This window comes from Pan troglodytes, chromosome 5 (assembly GCF_028858775.2).
Source record: "Pan troglodytes isolate AG18354 chromosome 5, NHGRI_mPanTro3-v2.0_pri, whole genome shotgun sequence".
In the NCBI taxonomy this organism is placed as follows: Eukaryota; Metazoa; Chordata; class Mammalia; order Primates; family Hominidae; genus Pan; species Pan troglodytes.
In genome coordinates, this window is record NC_072403.2 from 174,625,505 (window position 1) to 174,644,240 (window position 18,736).

The following is an 18,736-nucleotide window of genomic DNA, read 5'->3' on the forward strand; positions in this document are numbered from 1 at the left end:
AGCAGAGTGTTTAAGGATAACTTGGTGGGTGGGGGGAAGCCAGTGAGCCAGGAGTGCTGATTGGCCAGAGATGAAATCATAGGAGCTGTCTTCCTGCATTCAGTCAGTTCCTAGGTGGGAGCACAAGATCAGATGAGCCAGTTAATCCATCTGGGTGGGGTCAGCTGATCCATCAAGTGCAGGGTCTGCAAATATCTCAAGCACTGATCTTAGAGGCAGTTTAGGGAGGGTCAGAATCTTGTAGGCTCCAGCTGCATGACTCCTAAACTGTAATTTCTAATCTTGTCGCTAATGTTAGTCCTACAAAGGCAATCTAGTCCCCAGGCAAGAAGGAGGTCTGCTTTGGGAAAGGGCTGTTACAATCTTGATAAACTGTCTAAGTCATAATTTTGCAAAGGTGGTTTCACTTGAACCCAGGAGGCAGAGGCTGCAGTGAGCCGAGATTGTGCCACTGCACTCCAGTCTGGGCAACACAGCCAGACTCTGACTCCAAAAAAAAAAAAAAAATGTAACAAAACTTACTTTATCTACATTTGGCCACAGTGTTGTAAACCTTATAATATTCTTTACAACAGTACCTAAGGCAACAACGGGTTCTTAGCATCAACCACATCTTCACTTTGGCCTACAACAAAATAAAATTTCCCTTATTTACCCAAATGGAAGAAGTTTCCCCTGAATTGTATTTTTAAGGTATCTCCCCCCAACTCCTCTCTCCAGATAATACAAAGGCTACAATCCCTAACAGAACCTTTATAGCACAAATCCAAGTATGTCCCTAGACTCCCAAGAGCTGCTTTTATGGACTATAAAACTAGCAACCTAGCTTTCCACAAACATCTTTACTGCTATTAGTGAAAATATGCACTTATGATATATGCACGCACACAAGCATATTCCTGTCACCTTACAGAGCTAAGTCTACATCACGGAGACGTGAGCACACATCTCATAGTGCACATCGTTACACATCCCCCCAGGGGCTGACAGGCAGGGGCTTGGTTTTATCTTTGCTTCATCTCTTGCACTTTAAGAGTCCCTTGGGTAGTATCTTTTTTGTGCTCAGGTTTGATATTTCTTACTCAGTCTTTATGATGTCTGACTGAAAGCTCAATGGCTCAAGATGTCCTCAAGGGTGCTAATGTTTTTATCTCTGTGTCCTAGCACCCTGCCCACTCTGTTCCCTACAAATGTTGAGTGAATTAACTTCGTCTGAATTAATAAGAAATGTAAACCACTTGTGATAAAAAATAATCTGTCTCTTCCACACAAAAGGTCAGTGTAAATCTGGATTCTGAACACAGACTAGATTGAACAAAGATTTCTTATCTGTATCGGAAGCAAAACTGAGTATGGTGTTTTGTACAAGGAACAAAGGAAATAGCTACACCTCTCCTACTGTAGACGTCACTGAAAAAGTCTGTTTCTCTCCCTGGGGGGATACTGTAAACTCAGTAGCCAGCACTCAATACTGTTGCCAGAAGCAGGAACTGGAAGTCATCATTCTAAGTCGCCTTTAATAAAGCAGAAAAGATGCAATAATGTCTTGGCAATGTCAGTTCCCAAACACTGACAACCTAAACTACATCTTCTGGCCCTAGGTGCTTATCGGCTGTACTGACGTGCTTCACATTTTATAATGTTGATAAAATGAGGGAAGGCCTGTGGCTCTCAAATTCTTGTATCTGCTTAGCTAATTCCAACCCATTATTGTAAGCAGCAACAACAGAGGAAGGACAGTCTCTCAAGACTGAGCACTCATGTTTTACCCAGTTACAATGCTATTGTTCTCTGGGTGAATCAGTTTTAAAGTAAATACATTTATGGCTGGGCGCGGTGGCTCACGCCTATAATCCCAGCACTTTGGGAGGCCAAGGTGGGTGGGTCAGTTGAGGTCAGGAGTTCGAGACCAGCATGGCTGACATTGTGAAACCCTGTCTCTACTATAAATACAAAAAAAAGTTAGCTGCGCATGGTGGCAGGGGCCTGTAATCCCAGCTACTTGGGGAGCTGAGACAGGAGAATTGTTTGAACCCCGGAGGTGGAGGTTGCAGTGAGCCAAGATCGCACCACTGCACTCAAGCCTGGGTGACACAGTGAGACTCCGTCTCAAAAAAAGAAAAAAAGTCCATCTTCAATAGAGGCAATGTGGTGCATTACAAAGGGGATGAGTGAAAACAGGCTGGCTTCAAATGCAGGTTTTACACTTTACCAACTCAGTGATCTTGCCCAAAACACTTTGTCTGAGCATGTATTTTCTATCTTATAAAAGGAGATATATGCCGAGCACACACCTGTAATCCCAACACTTTGGGAGGCCGAGGCGGGCGGATCACCTGAGGTCAGGAGTTCGAGATCAGCCTGGCCAACATGGTAAAACCCCATCTCCACTAAAAATACAAAAATTAGCCAAACACAGTGGCACACATCTGTAATCCCAGTTACTTGGGAGGCTGAGGCTGGAGAATCACTTGAACCCAGGAGGCAGAGGTTGCAGTGAGCCGAGATTGCACCAATGCACTCCGGACTGGATGACAGAGCCAGACTCCATCTCAAAAAAAAAAAAAAAAAAAAAGAGATATGAAGGAGGATTAATAAGACAAATGTACATAAAATATTTCACACAGGCCCACATCATGAAATCCCAGATGTTAGTCATACATCATCTGCCTAAGTCTTTGAATATTTGGGGTATGCAAAACAAACCAAAAAGGAGTTGCCTATTGAAGAAAAGGCAAATGTCTTGACATGATGTTCAGATCTTATGTGATTCTTCGCCATCTTACGCTAGCAGGTTGATGTCCTTGTCTTCCCCCACAGCTCTACTCCAGTTGAACCGGGGTAGGCGTACTCTCTAAGCTACTCCATGTCTCTCCACTTCCAGAAGCTTCTTCCTGCTGGTACCTCTGTCCCCATCTCTCAGGACTCCATCTGCCATGACCCTTTCATAATTCCACTGAGAAGTGACTTTTCTTTTTCCCTTCTTTGAACATCGAAAGCATGCTGTGCCTCTTTACGGTAGTTCTTTTACAACTTGGCACGGTGCTTTGCAATGTAATCACTTGATTACAAGTTTCATTTTCTTCATTAGACCGCACACTCCTTGAAGTTTATATGGCTTTATTTTTTGCACAGAGTAGTTATTCAATATACACTGACTGAATATATTTTAAAACTTCAGGGAGTAATTAAATCAGCCAAAGTAAATTTAGTCTACACATACATTTATAGAATGTACACCATCTCCAGCCTCAGACAACTGCACTCAAGTTGCCCCTTTCCCGAGCCACTTTCTGGCTAATTGCTAAACATGTTTCCACCAGATCTGCCCCTCCAGCTGCCTGCAGCTCCAGTAGAGGCTGTGTGGAGAAGAGCCATGCAGACTGCATCTGTAAGGTCCTGCCTGTGCACTTTCCGCTTCCCAAATGAGGACAGAGAGCACTCCTGCCAGCTACCAGGCAGGGCCCAATTTCTAAACTCTGCCTTGACCCCCTGCCTTCCCATCAGAGGAGAAGCATCCTTACCTAAGAACACTACTTCTTCAATGACCAGTCTTCCTTCCCCAGTTCTCTTCCTTCCTCAGTCCTCTTCCATCCCCAGTCCTCTTCCTGGGGGTATGAGAAAAAACTCTTAACAGGTGCTGGCTAAAGGGAAGCCCAGGGTCTCCAAGATCTATATCTCACCAGAGTCCTTCACAGCAGTGCCAGTCGGAGTTGGCTGTGTTCATGTTCCCCAAGCTATCACTTGCTCGGTCTTTCTGCAGCTCAGAGGGGATGGCTGGACTACCAATCCTAATGGGTTGGGACCTTTCTGCAAACTCCAGTCTCCCCATCTGCCCTGGTCCTGCCTTGTTAGACAGTTCTCAGTTTGAGTTCAGATAACTTTTAGAGTCCCTGGTTCCTATTATAATACTTAATATTTTGTCCAATGTCTTTCTTCATCATATATATGCATATATATGTACATATATACCTGAAAATACACACATATATAATGACCTCATGCAAGATCATCTGTCTCTCAGAGTACCCATTTCCTATATATGAATAGATGGTGTGTGTGTGTCTATATATATATATATATATATAAATCAAATGACTGTTTTGTATTTATCACACTCAATCATCCATATTCATAAATAATAATATTTCTCTAGCATTCCAGAATCAAAGTTAAAATATGGCATGAGGACCAGGCTCACTGCCTCATGCCTGTAATCCCAGCACTTTGGGAGGCCGAGGTGGGCAGATCTCTTGAGCTCAGGAGTTTGAGACCAGCCTGGGCAACATGGAGAAACTCCCTTTTTACCAAAAATAGAAAAAATTAGCCGGGCACGGTGGTACATGCCTATAATCCCAGCTACTCAGGAGACTGAGTAGGAGGATTGCTTGAGCCTGGGAGGCAGAGGTTGCAATGAACCAAGATCGCACCACTGCACTCCAACCTGGGTGACAGAATGAGACCCTGCCTCAAAAAAAAAAAAAAAAAAAAAAGAATTTGGCCTGAGCCTGGTCAGCACTGGTCTGATGTACTGAAAACCATCTCCTAAACTTCTCTCTCCAACAACAATTAAGTACCTTATTTACACATCAAACTATAGCAAAAACATCAATGACAAGTACAACATCTGACTATTCCATGAAGATGGTAGGACTGTTCCCAAAGCTTTCTGCTTACAACTTAAGGCCAAACCAAAGAGCCGTGGTTCTCCTGCACTAAAATGGTTTCAGCCTATTTCCAGTCATGCTGCTTTACTAACAAACTATAATGAACTACTGTAAAACATGTGTGCTATACTTCACTCAGCAATGCCTTCACTATAAGATGTTGAAAATCTGTGTTTCTGGATGCATAAAAATAACAAGCAGAAGGTGTTATTTTCTATTCTAAGGGTCCAGAACAAAAGAATGTGCTTTCATTGTGACTAAGGAAGTATTCTGCACAGACCAATATAATCTTCTACTCACAATGTTTCCAGTTCCTTTGGGTACCTGGTGTCATTTTAGCTCTGAGTTATGTATTAAGGTCACCTGCTTTAAAAAAAATAAAGACAACACATGGAACTCAGTAGAGAAAGTGAAGTTTCTTGCTGCATCTCCTTCGAGCCATCTTCCCTGCTTGTCTGTAGGGATTCCACTGTGCTACCTCACCTACCTACCTACTCCTCTCATTGCATCGATGCTGTGATACCGGCAAACTTCTTTATGGCTAGGCCTTGCTGTCAGTGAGTTTCCTTAATGATGAAGGTCTCTGCTACCTGAGCAGAAAAGCTCCAGCTCGGCTTGGTCCATGACATTCATATGTGGAGTGTCATGAGTTTACTTTTAAAGAACTGCAAGAAATATGAATAAACACATTTTTTTGAAGCCTATGTTCAATTACAGCACTTCAAAGATGCTGTAGGAAAAGCTGAAGTATAACACAGCATGCAAAGATGCATTGATTTCTTTCTCCAAATCACATGTAACATATGTAAGTCTATACATATATGCATACATATATATGTACACCAAAGTTTAAGAAATAGATGGTTGTTGACCAATTGTACGTTTTTAAAGAGTTTTCTAACAATTATATTAGATATTTTATAACTTTTAAAAATTTACTTCGAAAAGATTCTCATAAATCTCCCAGAGAAGGCTTAGAAGGCTGGCTTCAAACTCCAGTTGCCTGAACTAGGTACAGAGAAGGCTGAGATGACAGCAGTTTCTAGCCCTGGCTGCACATCACAGTCACCTGCAGAGCTTTCAAAACTATTAAACAGCAAAATATCTGACACACAGTAGCTAATCAATACACGGAAATTTCTCTGTTTTCCCTTCCACCCTATATCCAATCCCATATTTCCCAAAATGCCTACAGAGCATACTCTGCCATCTCACTAGCACCTCACTCCGTAGCCTAAAGCTTCCGACAAGTATCACCACATGTTCCCACTTCTTTGCTCAGGCCCAGTGAGTTGCCAGGGGTTTCCGCATCACCTATATTTTATGCCTGTTTCTTCTTCGTGTTCCCTGTCACCTGGCATAATGGTCTTGAACTGTCTCCCCACTTTAGGCCCACAGTTTCCTCCCTGCAGCCTGGGGGATCTCTCCACAGTGCACGTGTGATCGCATCTTTCCCACTGCCACCTCCTCCAAGGCAATCTGCCGGCAGGGATCTCCCTGTCTCTGTACTTCTGTCTCCATGTTCCCCTTTCTGGGACCCTATATTGCAGGCAAACAGAATCAGACAGAATGTGTGAAATAGATGACTCCCGCAATCTTGTCCTGTCCCTATTTCTACATCAGCTTCCTGTAGATGTTTCCTCTTTCCCATCTCCTGTTCTCTCCACCAGCAGTGTCCATCTCCATGTCAACTGTTCCCTTCCCATGGCCCTTGTCACTTATGTGTATGTGGGATGCTTTAATATTTATAGGAAGACTTGTGTTGGTGAAAACACAAGTCATCAGGTTCATTGTGGGATTTATTCCAGGGCTTGCCTTCTCTCTTAAGTCTACATTTGTGGATTCTCTTCTTAGACTACATTACCCCAAACACCCAGTGGACAGCTACGACATTATTGTTTTCTTTTGATACTGGTATAAATATAGTCATCTTCACAACTGAATATATCTCTTCCACAAAAATTCATGTAAGAGCAAAATATAATTTCAAAAGTCAAAGTTGGAAATACCCAAATATCTCGCCGGGTGCGGTGGCTCACGCCTGTAATCTCAGCACTTTGAGAGGCCAAGGCGGGTGGATCACTTGAGGTCAGGAGTTTCAGACCAGCCTGGCCAACATGGTGAAACCCTGCTCTACTAAAAATACAAAAATTAGCTGGCATGATGGCACAGGCCTGTAATCCCAGCTACACAGGAGACTGAGGCAGGAGAATAGCTTGAACCTGGGATGAGGAGGTTGCACTGAGCTGAGATTGTGTCATTGCACTTCAGCCTGGGTGACAGAGCCAAACTCTGTCTCTAAATAAATAAATAAAATTAAAAAAAAGAAAAGAAGTATCTAAATACCTAAAGGCAACACAACTTAAAAAACCGTCATTATTCATCAAACTAAAATTACATGTCTTCATGAAAAACAAGTGGCAGAAAGTTTGGTGTGCTATGTGGTGCAGAAATTCATCCAGTAGTCAGTCCTGCCCAGACTGATTCCATGTTTTTGTATTTTCTCATAGCTGAAAATATTAAATCCAGACAGAATCTCTGAGGCAACGACCGCGTGTGGGAAGCCAGCCTATTTAACTTGAGATCAACCGATCTACAGAGTATGCACATGGCTCTCTTGTAAAGAGGTGAGAAAAGATTTCAAAAAGCACTGTCGTCAGCAGAAAGGACCTTTACAGCCAGATGAAGCTCTGGTTGTTTTCAGCCACTTTCCTCTGCTGGGGAAAAGGCACATTAAAAAGACACAGCTGTCTATTTCAGTGTACACATGCTTGGTAGCATGGGTGTTATTTACTGATAAAAAGCACATGACAGCAATTTTAAAACAGGGCTTGTCCTGTCAGTCAAATTAGAGAGGCAGGATGTCCTCTGCAAGTGATTACCGTGGGGGCCCACAACGTGGCGGCCTGCCAGGTCAATTACAGCAGGGCTGTGAGGACACATGAAGAAGGATCGCCTTAATTCTAAACAGGAGCATCAGTAAGATAGAAACCAGGGGACATATTAACACAATGAACAATACCTTAAGACTGTGGCTTTGGCTAGAGCTGTAAAATGTATTTATATTGAGTCTTTCTCCATGTAAAGATTTTTTTTTTAATTAACGAGAATGAATGTATAGGAATACAATTGCAAAATAACATTTGTATATTTCTGGAGAAAAACATTTCTCAAAGGAAAATTGGGATGCTATAATTTTCATCTCATCAAGAAAATTAGACACATGGGTAAATTAGCATTTGGAAACCTGACCAACGATATTTCATAATTGTTCATGTCCCTGATATGTCAATTTGCCTTCCATTTCTCCTATACTAAGATTAATTTCAGTTTCAAATGTCCTTGTCATTTTTTCTCCTCTCTATTGCACCTACAGCTTCTTTGTCTACAGGAAAAAATATTAAGAGATCAGCAGCATCAGTTGGAGGATTTACATCATCGACTATCTGGATACCAGGGACACATTCCTTTGTTTTACACTCATATTCCAGGAGTCTCATGGAAATGCATTAAACATCAGACAAAAAAATGTAGGCCGCTTGAATCGCAGCTTAATTGTTTAGGAACTAGATCCTGATAGTGCCCCAATAACAGAAGAAAATCCCTATTCACATCTACGTAGAGAAAATACTGGGCTGCTGACACTGAATTTTGCAGCTATGCGAAATTTAATGCTGATTAGTAAACTCTCAAATTAAACAGTGAAAGATTATAAAGACACATGCAAAAGATGTAAATTAAACCCAAAATATCAGAAATACCACAGTCATAATTTCCCACCTACCTAAAGAGTTATTTCTAAAAAAAAAATTGTTGCAAATTTCTTTTATTTTGTTTTGTTTTGAGATGGAGTCTCCCTCTGTCGCCCAGGCTAGAGTGCAATGGCCTGATCTCAGCTCACTGCAACCTCCAGGTTCAAGTGATTCTCCTACCTCAACCTCCCGAGTAGCTGGGATTATAGGCGCCCACCACCATGCCCAGCTAATTTTTGTATTTTTAGTACATACGGGGTTTCACCAGGTTGGCCAAGCTGCTCTCGAACTCCTGACCTCAGGTGATCCACCTGCCTCGGCCTCCCAAAGTGCTGGGATTACAGGCGTGAGCCACTGCACCCAGCTGAATTTATTTTATTTTTTATTTTTTGAGATAGAGTCTTGCTCTGTCACCCAGGCTGAAGTGCAATGGTGTGATGTCGGCTCACTGCAATCTCTGCCTCATGAGTTCAAGCAATTTTCCTGCCTCAGCCTCCTAAGCCACCATGCCCGGCCATGAATTTAAATAAATTCTAATATCCCATTAATGTTTATTACAACCCCAATAATATAGGTAGGCAGAATACAATCCTGAAAAAGATGCCAAAAGTTGAAACAATATAAGTCAACTCAGTTTCCCCAAGTTAAAATTATAAGAGAATATTAACTGGCTGGGTGTGGTGGCTCATGCCCGTAAGCCCAGCACTCTGGGAGGCTGAGGCAGGTGATCACCTGAGGTCAGGAATTCGAGACCAGCCTGGCCAACATGGTTAAACCCCGCCTCTACTAAAAATATAAAAATTAGCTGGGCATGGTGGTGGGTGCCTGTAATCCCAGCTACTCTGGAGGCTGAGGCACAAGAATCACTTGAACCTGGGAGGCAGAGGTTGCAGTGAGCCGAGATTGTGCCATTGCACTCCAGCCTGGGTGATAAGAGTGAAACTCTGGCTCAAAAAAAAAAAAAAAAAAAAAAAAATTAAAAATGATACTAAAGACCCTAGAATTTCTGGACATATCTGTCCAAGTATCTGTCACGTGTCATTCTCACTATATAGAAAGCAATCTCTAAAGTCACTGATGTCTACATGCCTAAACTTTTCACCATTTTTGACATCTTAATACTTTTAAATTACAATCCAAGTTGAAAGGGCAATGTAGGATTAGAATAGAAAGAGGTCTTCAGAAATCCTCACATCAATTTCACAACTCCCTGTACAATGGAGGCCTCTCTTCCCTGATTCTTCCTTAGGGTTTTCAAACATGGAGTCCCTCCTAGGTGCCAGAGGTTGTTCTGGGCTCAAGCAGTAAAACGGTGAAGAAAGCTGCCAAAACCCTTGCCCTCATGTGGGGAGACAGACATGAGGCTGAGTAAGCCACACAATCTGTTAGGATGGTGATGAGTGCGTGGTGCATCATTTCATATAGGGTGATCAGGAAGGCCTCATGATAAGGTGACATTTCAGGAAGGCCTAAAAGTTGAGGCATGCATCATGCAGATAACTGGGGAGAGCCGTCCAGACAGGGAGGGCAAAGGCAGGGGCACAGGGCCAGGGGCCAGCAAAGAGGCCAGCGAGAAGAGGGCCGTCCTAGGCTCTGGACTCTACTGCTGCTGGGATGGATGGCCCTGGGGAGTTCTTGCAGAAGAAACACAAGCCAATCACCCAAGGTGACTGTTAAAATGAAAATCCCCAGGCCTCTCAATCTGCACTTCTGATTCGGTAGGTTTGAGGCCCAGGGATTAAGATTTCTTAGTTTGCAGGTAGTTCAGCTGAGAGTGGCCCAAAGAGCATTCTCAGAAACACATTTCTGAATCCCTGATAGTTTGGCATCCCTCTTCTATTTCCTTATTTTTGGTCAGCTGCCCTCTACAACAAGCAGCCATCATTTTGCAGCTGTTTAGCGTTAAACAACTAGGAGAGAGATGATAAGAAGGAATACCCTAAATATAAGAGTTAAAAACTAAGCCACTTAGTTTTTGTCTAGCAAGAGAGTCTGGCCCCAATATCTGCTGAGCTTTGCTGACATTCAGTGATTGGCTTGTAACTGACAAATGGTTGAATTCTATGAGTATGGGCATCCTATGACTATCCTGGTCATTGATTTGACTAATGATTCCTGTGCCCTTGGGTTGACTAAAACGCAAGGCTGTTGTGTTTGGTGAGTTTGTTAAGGTGAAGGTCAAGTCAAATATTGCCTGCAGAAGTGATATTACAGATACCCAAGTTCCCAGGTTGCAGAAGGTAAGAGAATTCAGATGATAGGGATTACAGGTGCAAAGTAGTAGTTCAATGATCCTAAATATTTTCAGTTCAAGTGCTTCTTTTAGGGATATTACTTAGTATTTCATCTCTTTTCCTTTGATGTCTAGATAGGTATTAAATATTGCAGCAATGAAAACCATTGACATCAGGTGCATTCTCTCTACATTATTTTATTTAACCCTAAAATAGCCCTGTGAGGTAACTACTGTATGGGTTAACCAAAGCCCAGAGATGTTACTTGCCCAAGAGTCACAGGGCTATTAACAGGCAGAATTGAGACTCTAACATATGTCTGATTAATCCAACACCCATGTCTTAACCACTAAAATATACTGCTCCTTAAATCTATAAGAAACATACTTGCCATAAATGTTTTACACACGGCATTTCCACAAGAGAGCTTAATATTGAGATGCTGGTTAATTATCAGAGACAGCGTGATGCATGAGGAACACTAGTTTTGGAGCACAACAGATCTGGGGCTCAAATCATTTGACCACTGAATAGCAAATGACTTAATAGGCCTGAGCCCTCAAACCTTCATTCATAGAGAACATTATGTCTCTCAGAAATGTAAGTGAGAAAATAAGTGCAATGCATGGGTACTAATTCCTTCCCTACTGACTTGGAAGCAAACACGGACCGTCACCTCCACCTCCACCCGGGGCACAGAGCACAGCACTCGCGCAAACCCCCAACAGAGGGTAGAGGGTCATCTCAGTTGGGCTTGGGCTTCTGTAGCGGGGGGCTCACTGCTCCGCCGAGTGCCCTAACCACTGATGGACACCTCCAGCCCCTCTGAGGGTTCTTCCTCCTACTGACCCAATGGTCGACTCCCCCCAGGACTGCTTCTCTGAGGCAACACTGCGCAAACTGACTCCTCTTTCCTAGTGATAGTGCCGCTAATAACTGAAGACAGTCAGCTGGTGTCCGCTGGTCTTTCTTTCTCTAAATTAAACATGTCCACTTCAGTCAGAAGTCCCTCTGATCACAATTTCCGAACAACACAGTATCCACAGAGGAAACTCTGCTGGGAAAACTCTAGTTTTTCCGTCTCCTTTAATGCCAGGACCAGGGACAAAAATTGAGATTGACATATTAAGCCAAGAATATGATTGGACTATTACATAGGCTAATCTAGAAAACTCACCTTGATAATCCCAGGCTTCTTGGCTAATCTTAGCGCCTTGGACCAGAGCAGTCACATCGGCAGAAAATTCCCGCCCACTTCTCCTCCCAGTTCCACCCCTCACAGCAGCTGCTCACATCTTTCCTCCTCCCTTTTTTCCCTCCAAGGCCCTCCCTCAGCCTCTGTTTCATCTCTTCAGGAATCTCCTCTTCCCAGCCCAATCCTAAACCCAGGTAGCCTTTATTCTAAATTTGTATAAGTGTGTTCTAAGTTCCTTGCCTCCCCAATCAGCCAGTCAGCTCGGCAAAACAAAAGGACCTTCCCCCAAACCAGCTCTCCTTATCAGGTAGAGGAGGAGAGAGTTCTGTAATATTTGTAATTATTCGGACCCTGTCACACTTTAAGTAACTCAGCCTAAGACCATTATTATACCTGTACTTCATACCACTGGCTGACCCTGAGCTTGTGGTCAACCCTGAGTCCTAGAGCTTTCATCATCTTAACTCCTGCCCAGGCCAATAGATAGCCTCAATCCTGTTATTGCATACAATCATGTTTTGGAAAGCTAAACAAACAAAAAAACATGGCAAGGTGCAGGCCCAGCAAAGGGGCCAATGAGAAGAGAGCCGTCCTAGGCCCTGGACCCTATGAAAGGTTTCTGACTATGAAACCTTTACTTTCATCCCGGGTAAGTCCAATTTTGGTTTAGCAAAATCAGAATTCTTCTTGCAGCTTATTGCAATCATTTCATTTTTGCTTCTGTTATCTCTTGTACTCTACTAGCTCTCCTTTTCGGATTTGTACCTTCTATGAATGTGGTATGACTTTATGAGGATCATGGACAAAAATGTTGAGAAGAAACTGACCAAGGAAAACTTTTGTTGCATGGATAAATACATAGATGCATATAAAATAGGCAGTACAGAATGGATACATAACCATATAAGATGCTCATAAAATAACACAACCCTGAGGACACACAGAGATGCCAGGTAACATCACTGCACTGAGTCTAATAGTCTCTAGCACTCCCACACGAGCAAACCTGGCTGCAAAATCATGTTATACAGAAACAGAGGAATGCTCATAGCACAGAATTAAATAGAGATTCTAAGTCATGTGAGGGGGCAGCCAGGAAAAAGGGATGTTTATGTTATTTAAGTGACAATGAAAGTTAATTATACAGCACAGGAGACTAGAAAAGCTTTATTTGACGTTGCAGACTTTTAGTGACCACAGAAGCAGTTGTAGGTATTAAAATTTCATCCATCTCAGTGTCATTTATTTACTTTGCCAGATAATCAGTGATCTTGCATTTTTATCTTCTCACTTTAAATGTATGCACAGAATGTTCTCTCCTATGCGATCTCACATTTATTTTATTTTTTATTTACTTTATTGTTGATTTTCTTTTTTTTTTTTTTTTTTTTTGAGACAGAGTCTCGCTCTGTCACCCAAGCTGGAGAGCAGTGGCGCGATCTTGACTCACGGCAACCTCCGCCTCCCGGGTTGAAGCCATTCTCCTGCCTCGGCCTCCTGAGTAGCTGGGATTACAGGCATGTGCCATCACACCTGGATATTTTTGTATTTTTAGTATAGACGGGTTTTCACCAGGTTGGCCAGGCTGGTCTCTAACTCCTGACCTCAGGTGATCCACCCACCTCAGCCTCCCAAAGCGCTGGGATTACAGGTGTGAGCCACTGCGCCCGGCCTCAAATTCATTTTAAAATCGGAATTGTCAGCTGGGCATGGTGGCTCACACCTGTAATCCCAGCACTTTGGGAGGCTGAGGTGGACGAATCGTGAGGTCAGGAGTTGGAGACCAGCTTGGCCAACATGGTGAAACCCTGTCTCTACTAAAAATACAAAAAAAATTAGCTGGGTATAGAGGTGGGAGCCTGTAATCCCAGCTACTTGGGAGGCTGAGGCAGGAAAATCACTTGAACCCAGGAGGCGGAGGTTGCAGTGAGCCAAGATCACGCCACTGCACTCCAGCCTGGGCAACAGAGTGAGACTCCGTCTGAGAAAATAAAAATAAAAAAATTTTAAAAATATCTGAATTGTCCTGGTATTCCATCCAGTATCAGGCTTAAGTTGTCAAGAAGAGATACCAGTCTTGATTTCTGTGAACTGCTAGAATTACACAGAAATTTGCTCCACTTCCCGGAAAAGGCAAATAAAACATACCAGGATTTTAGGTGGTGCAAGTAAGTTGCCTGCCAGAGCAGCCATGGCTACATATAATTTGCCCAATTCCCATCAGGCATTTGGTTATTTAAATTTTAAGCATGCTTGATACAGCGGTCATATTCACCTTCCTTATATATGAGGAAAACATTTCAAGTTATAATTATGTTAATGGTATTCTAATAGTATTTTTAAAAAATTATATAACATTTATTACTCTGAGGAAATTAATGTCAGATGACACTAAAATAATTAAGTTTGAATTAATCACAGATTATATCACTTTGTTCTCTTCAACTTTTAAACATGTTTGATAATTATAATCTAACAAAGGAAAAATTAATAGAGAAAATAAGTCTAAAAATTTTCTCCTCCGAATTGGTAATTGGGGGAACAAAAGATGTGGGCAATTAGCAAATGAATATGGTGCTTCAAGACTGAAGAATTTAGGATATGTAACAGGTGACTTAGTTCAGGGTTGTTCCTAGAGGTAAGAAGTTTCAATAGAATTTAAGAGTCTACACTGTTCATTCTATCAGTATATCTTCTATGGCACACAAGAAGCAATGGTTATTCAGTTATCTTAATTTCTTAAGTTATAAAAGTTAAATTTGAGCCAAAAGCAATTACCATGTAAAAGTGTATGCAGTTGTTTTTTTGTTTTTTTTTTGAGACAGAGTCTCACTCTGTTGCCCAGGCTGGAGTGCAGTGGCGTGATCTCAGCTCACTGCACCCTCTGTTTCCTGGGTTCAAGCGATGCTCCTGCCCCAGTCTCCCAAGTACCTGACATTATAGGCGTGCGCCACCAGGCCCAGCTAAATTTGTATTTTTAGTAGAGACAGGGTTTTACCATGTTGGCCAGGCTGGTCTCAAACTCTTGACCTCAAGTGATCCACCTGCCTCGGTCTCCCAAAGTGCTGGGATTACAGGCATGAGCTACAGCACCAGGTCGGTGTGCAGTTTTGATCTTGTTATTTGACCAAGGAAAATTTAGCCATTTGAAACAAACTTTTTTTTTTTTTTTTAAGACTGAGTTTCACTCTTGTCACCCTGGTGCGATCTCGGCTCACTGCAACCTCCCCTTCTTGGGTTCAAGCTATTCTCCTGCCTCAGCTTCCCAAGCAGCTGGGATTACAGGAGTGTGCCACCACGCCCGGCTAATTTTTGTATTTTTAGTAGAGATGGGGTTTCACCATGCTGGCCAGGATGGTCTCGAACTCCTGACCTCAGGTGATCCACCCTCCTCGGCCTCCCAAAATACTGGGATTACAGGCGTGAGCCACCGCGCCTGGCCCAAAACACACTATTTCTTACATTAACTCGATGTCTCCTTTCATCTAACAGAAGCAAAATACACGCCTAATTGAAAGACAGTCAGTGTGTCAGACTGAAACAACCATCACCAAACAACCAAGGCACTCATCAGGAAAACAGCACTTTTCCCTTGATTCTGACTTTTTTTCTCACATACCTTTATTTGCATTATTCATAGGTTTTATCAGAGGTTTATTTCCCTGGGTTAATAATGAAACATTTTTCATTTGTTTCCACCAAGGGGCTTGCTATTCTACTATTGCTTAGAGCTTCAGGTGTCTCCATATGACAAATGCCAAACATATGCCAATCACAACATTCAACTGGTAGCATATGCTGAATTTCCCAGACGCCAGATCCAGTCAGGAACTTTCTGGTTTAATGAGTCTTGCCTATTATGTTTCTGGTACACATCACTACAGAATTTTTCCCCATCTACTTCCAAGAACTAGAATAAACCAGAAGAACAAAACAAACTACAACAAAACCATAATAAATCCTCTCTTCGTTTATCATCCATATGTCACGTACAAAATTAGTTACACTAGCAGCATTTACTGAGGGCACGGCAAGATTTACTAAGTCTTGTTTCTCATGTTACAGCCAAATTTTATCAAAGTTGAAAATAACAATATTTTACATCCGTATAGTTCTTTGTATTATTTATTTCAAAGGACTTTCAGAACTTTTACCTAATTGGATATTTACAAAAACCCGTCAATTGAAGTAGGCAGCAATTCTTTCTCCCACTTAATAGAGGAGATAAATGAAGCCCAGATAAATTAAGCAGCGCTCCCAATGTCACAGTTAGTTATTATTATTATATTATTTTTTGAGAAGGAGTTTCGCTCTTGTTGCCCAGGCTGGAGTGCAATGGCGCAATCTCAGCTCACTGCAACCTCTGCCTCTTGGGTTCAGGCAATTCTCCTGCCTCAGCCTCCCAAGTAGCTGGGATTACAGGCACGCACCACCACATTGGGCTAATTTTTGTATTTTTAGTAGAGACGGGGGTTTCAACATGTTGGCCAGGGTGGTCTTGAACTCCTGACCTCAGGAGATACATCCACTTTAGCCTCCCAAACTGCTGGGATTATAGGCATGAGCCACCGTGCCTGGCCCACAGTTATTAACAGGGCCAAGATCCAATAAGAAGTTGCCTTGAACCTCACATCCACTGGTCTCCCACTATTCCTCATTAGGCTGTGCCAAGGACACAAAGTCAGCAGGGATCGAGACACCATTAACCTCCCTCCTGACACTGGAAGGTGGCCCCTACTTCCTCTCTGAGTTTTTTGTTTTTGTTTTTGTTGTTGTTGAGATGGAGTCTCGCTCTGTCACCAGGCTCGTGTGCAGTGGCGCAATTTTGGCTCACTGCAACCTCCACCTCCTGGGTTCAAGTGATTCTCCTGCCTCAGCCTCCTGAGTAGCTAGGACTACAGGTGCATGCCACTACGCCCAGCTAATTTTTGTATTTTTAGTAGAGATGGGTTTCACCATGTTGGCCAGGATGATCTCAATCTCTTGACCTCATGATCCGCCTGCCTCAGCCTCCCAAAGCGCTGAAATTACAGGCGTGAGCCACCGTGCCTGGTCCTCTGATAGTTTTTTAAACATTCAGAAAAATGTGAATGCATACTTAGGTTTCTGCCTATATTTCCTGAGAGAAAATCACGCCTCAACATCAAACGCAAAGATCAGTCTTAAATCTGGACCCAGGAACAGGAATTCTCCTAATTAAGCACATAATCCCATTTATCTCTCTAGAAACCACTGACATTCAAATAATGCTTCATTTCGTTTGTAAATACTAGTTAGATGGATTGTAATACAAACCAAAGAGACATTAATACAATTGTCCATTTCCTTTGGAAGGATGGCTATCCTTCCTATTTAAGCTAAAAGACATTTTCATTTGAAAGCCATTTGAGCTTGAGCTGTAATGAGCTCAGGTGCAAATTTCTCGATGAACAAGTCTAATAATGACACAAAATTTCAAAAAGACCAAGAGCTATTTCATGGGTTATTTCCTGTGGCAATCATCTCAAGTTAAATAACGTGACATTTTAGAAATGGCATTGGGTAAATAACTCTCAGGTGCTTTTTTCACTGGTCCGCTCACTCCCCTTATCTTCCTGCTGACTAAGGAAGGTAAAGGGTGTCCTCCACAGGAGGTGGGAATTCCTGGTCCTTTGAGATAAAGGGATTTCCCATCATATCATTCCATCTGAGGCTGTTATGGACTCAATCTTCCCCTCAAATTTATATGTTGAAATCCTGCCCCCCAAGGTGATGGTGTTAGGAGGTAGGGCATTCGGAGGGTTATTAGGGCACAAGGGTAGAACCCTCATGAGTGGGATTAGAGATCCCAGAAGCTAGCTCTGCCTCCTTCCTCAGTGTGAGGACACCCCCAGAAGACGGCCATCTTCAACCCAGAAGAGGGCCCTCCTTCAAACCCAGAACTTGCGGACACCTGACTTCCAGCCTCCAGCAGTGTGAGAAATACAGTTCTGCTGTTTATAAGCCGTCTATGGTAATTTGTTACAGAAGCCCAAACTGACTAAAACACAGGTTTCTATGAAGTTTGTTTTGAGAAACAGAAAAATGCTTGGTAGTCCTGCTATTGGTTATCATTTCTCAGACATTATAGAAATTATGTCAACAGCACCCTCGACATGTTATCTCTGGACAAACTGATGTGCTTCTAGAATTTTGAATTTATTTACTTAACTTTTATTATTAGTGATTAGTTTCTACACACGTTTGCAAAGACGGATAAAATCAGAGCCCTACCATTGAGTAGATAACAGCCTAGCAGGGGAGGTAGAAGGACAAAACTAATAGTAATAGAATGCGATAATTTTTTTTTTTTTTTTTTTGACCGAGTCTTGCTCTGTGGCCCAGGTTGAAGTGCAGTGGTGCAATCTCGACTCACTGCAACACTGCCTCCTGGGTTCAAGTGATTCTCCTGCCTTCAGCCTCCCAAGTAGCTGGGACTACAGGCATATGCCACCACGCCCGGCTAATTTTTGTACTTTTAGTAGAGACGAGGTTTCACCATCTTGGCCAGGCTGTCTCGAACTCCTGCCCTCAGGTGATCATCTGCCTCGGCCTCCCAAACTGCTGGGATTGCAGGCGTGAGCCACCGCACCCAGCCAATAATCTCTTTAATAGGGATTAATGTAAAACAAAAAGAAAAAGCCACACAGTGGATGATGAAGCTAAATATGTCTCACCGTTTGTCTGGTGTTTTATAGAGGTGGTAAAATTTCAGTTGGTGGTTCCTAATAATATCACCTTCACAATAGAAAATAAAGATCTATGTGCAGACAGGTTAAGGTTACTCCAGCAATCAAGGTAGTGTAAAGGATAAAATAAGAATGATAATAATAACGAGTACGTAGCTAAAAGTCAAGGATTGTAAAACAT

The 18,736-nt window shown here is 42.5% G+C and overlaps 1 protein-coding gene across 3 annotated transcripts in view; it reads right to left on the bottom strand.

Moving 5' to 3' along the window:
* The window catches only part of PRKN (parkin RBR E3 ubiquitin protein ligase), a 1,411,643-nt gene that overhangs the window by 1,216,205 nt on the left and 176,702 nt on the right, over positions 1-18,736 (bottom strand). The window contains exon 2 of one of the 3 annotated variants that reach the window (XM_054686973.2): positions 3,525-3,608. The exons of the other annotated variants lie outside the window; for them this stretch is intronic. The gene's annotated coding sequence lies outside the window, so the exon portion shown is untranslated. The remainder of the gene's footprint in view (positions 1-3,524; positions 3,609-18,736) is intronic. 3 annotated transcript variants of the gene reach the window in all.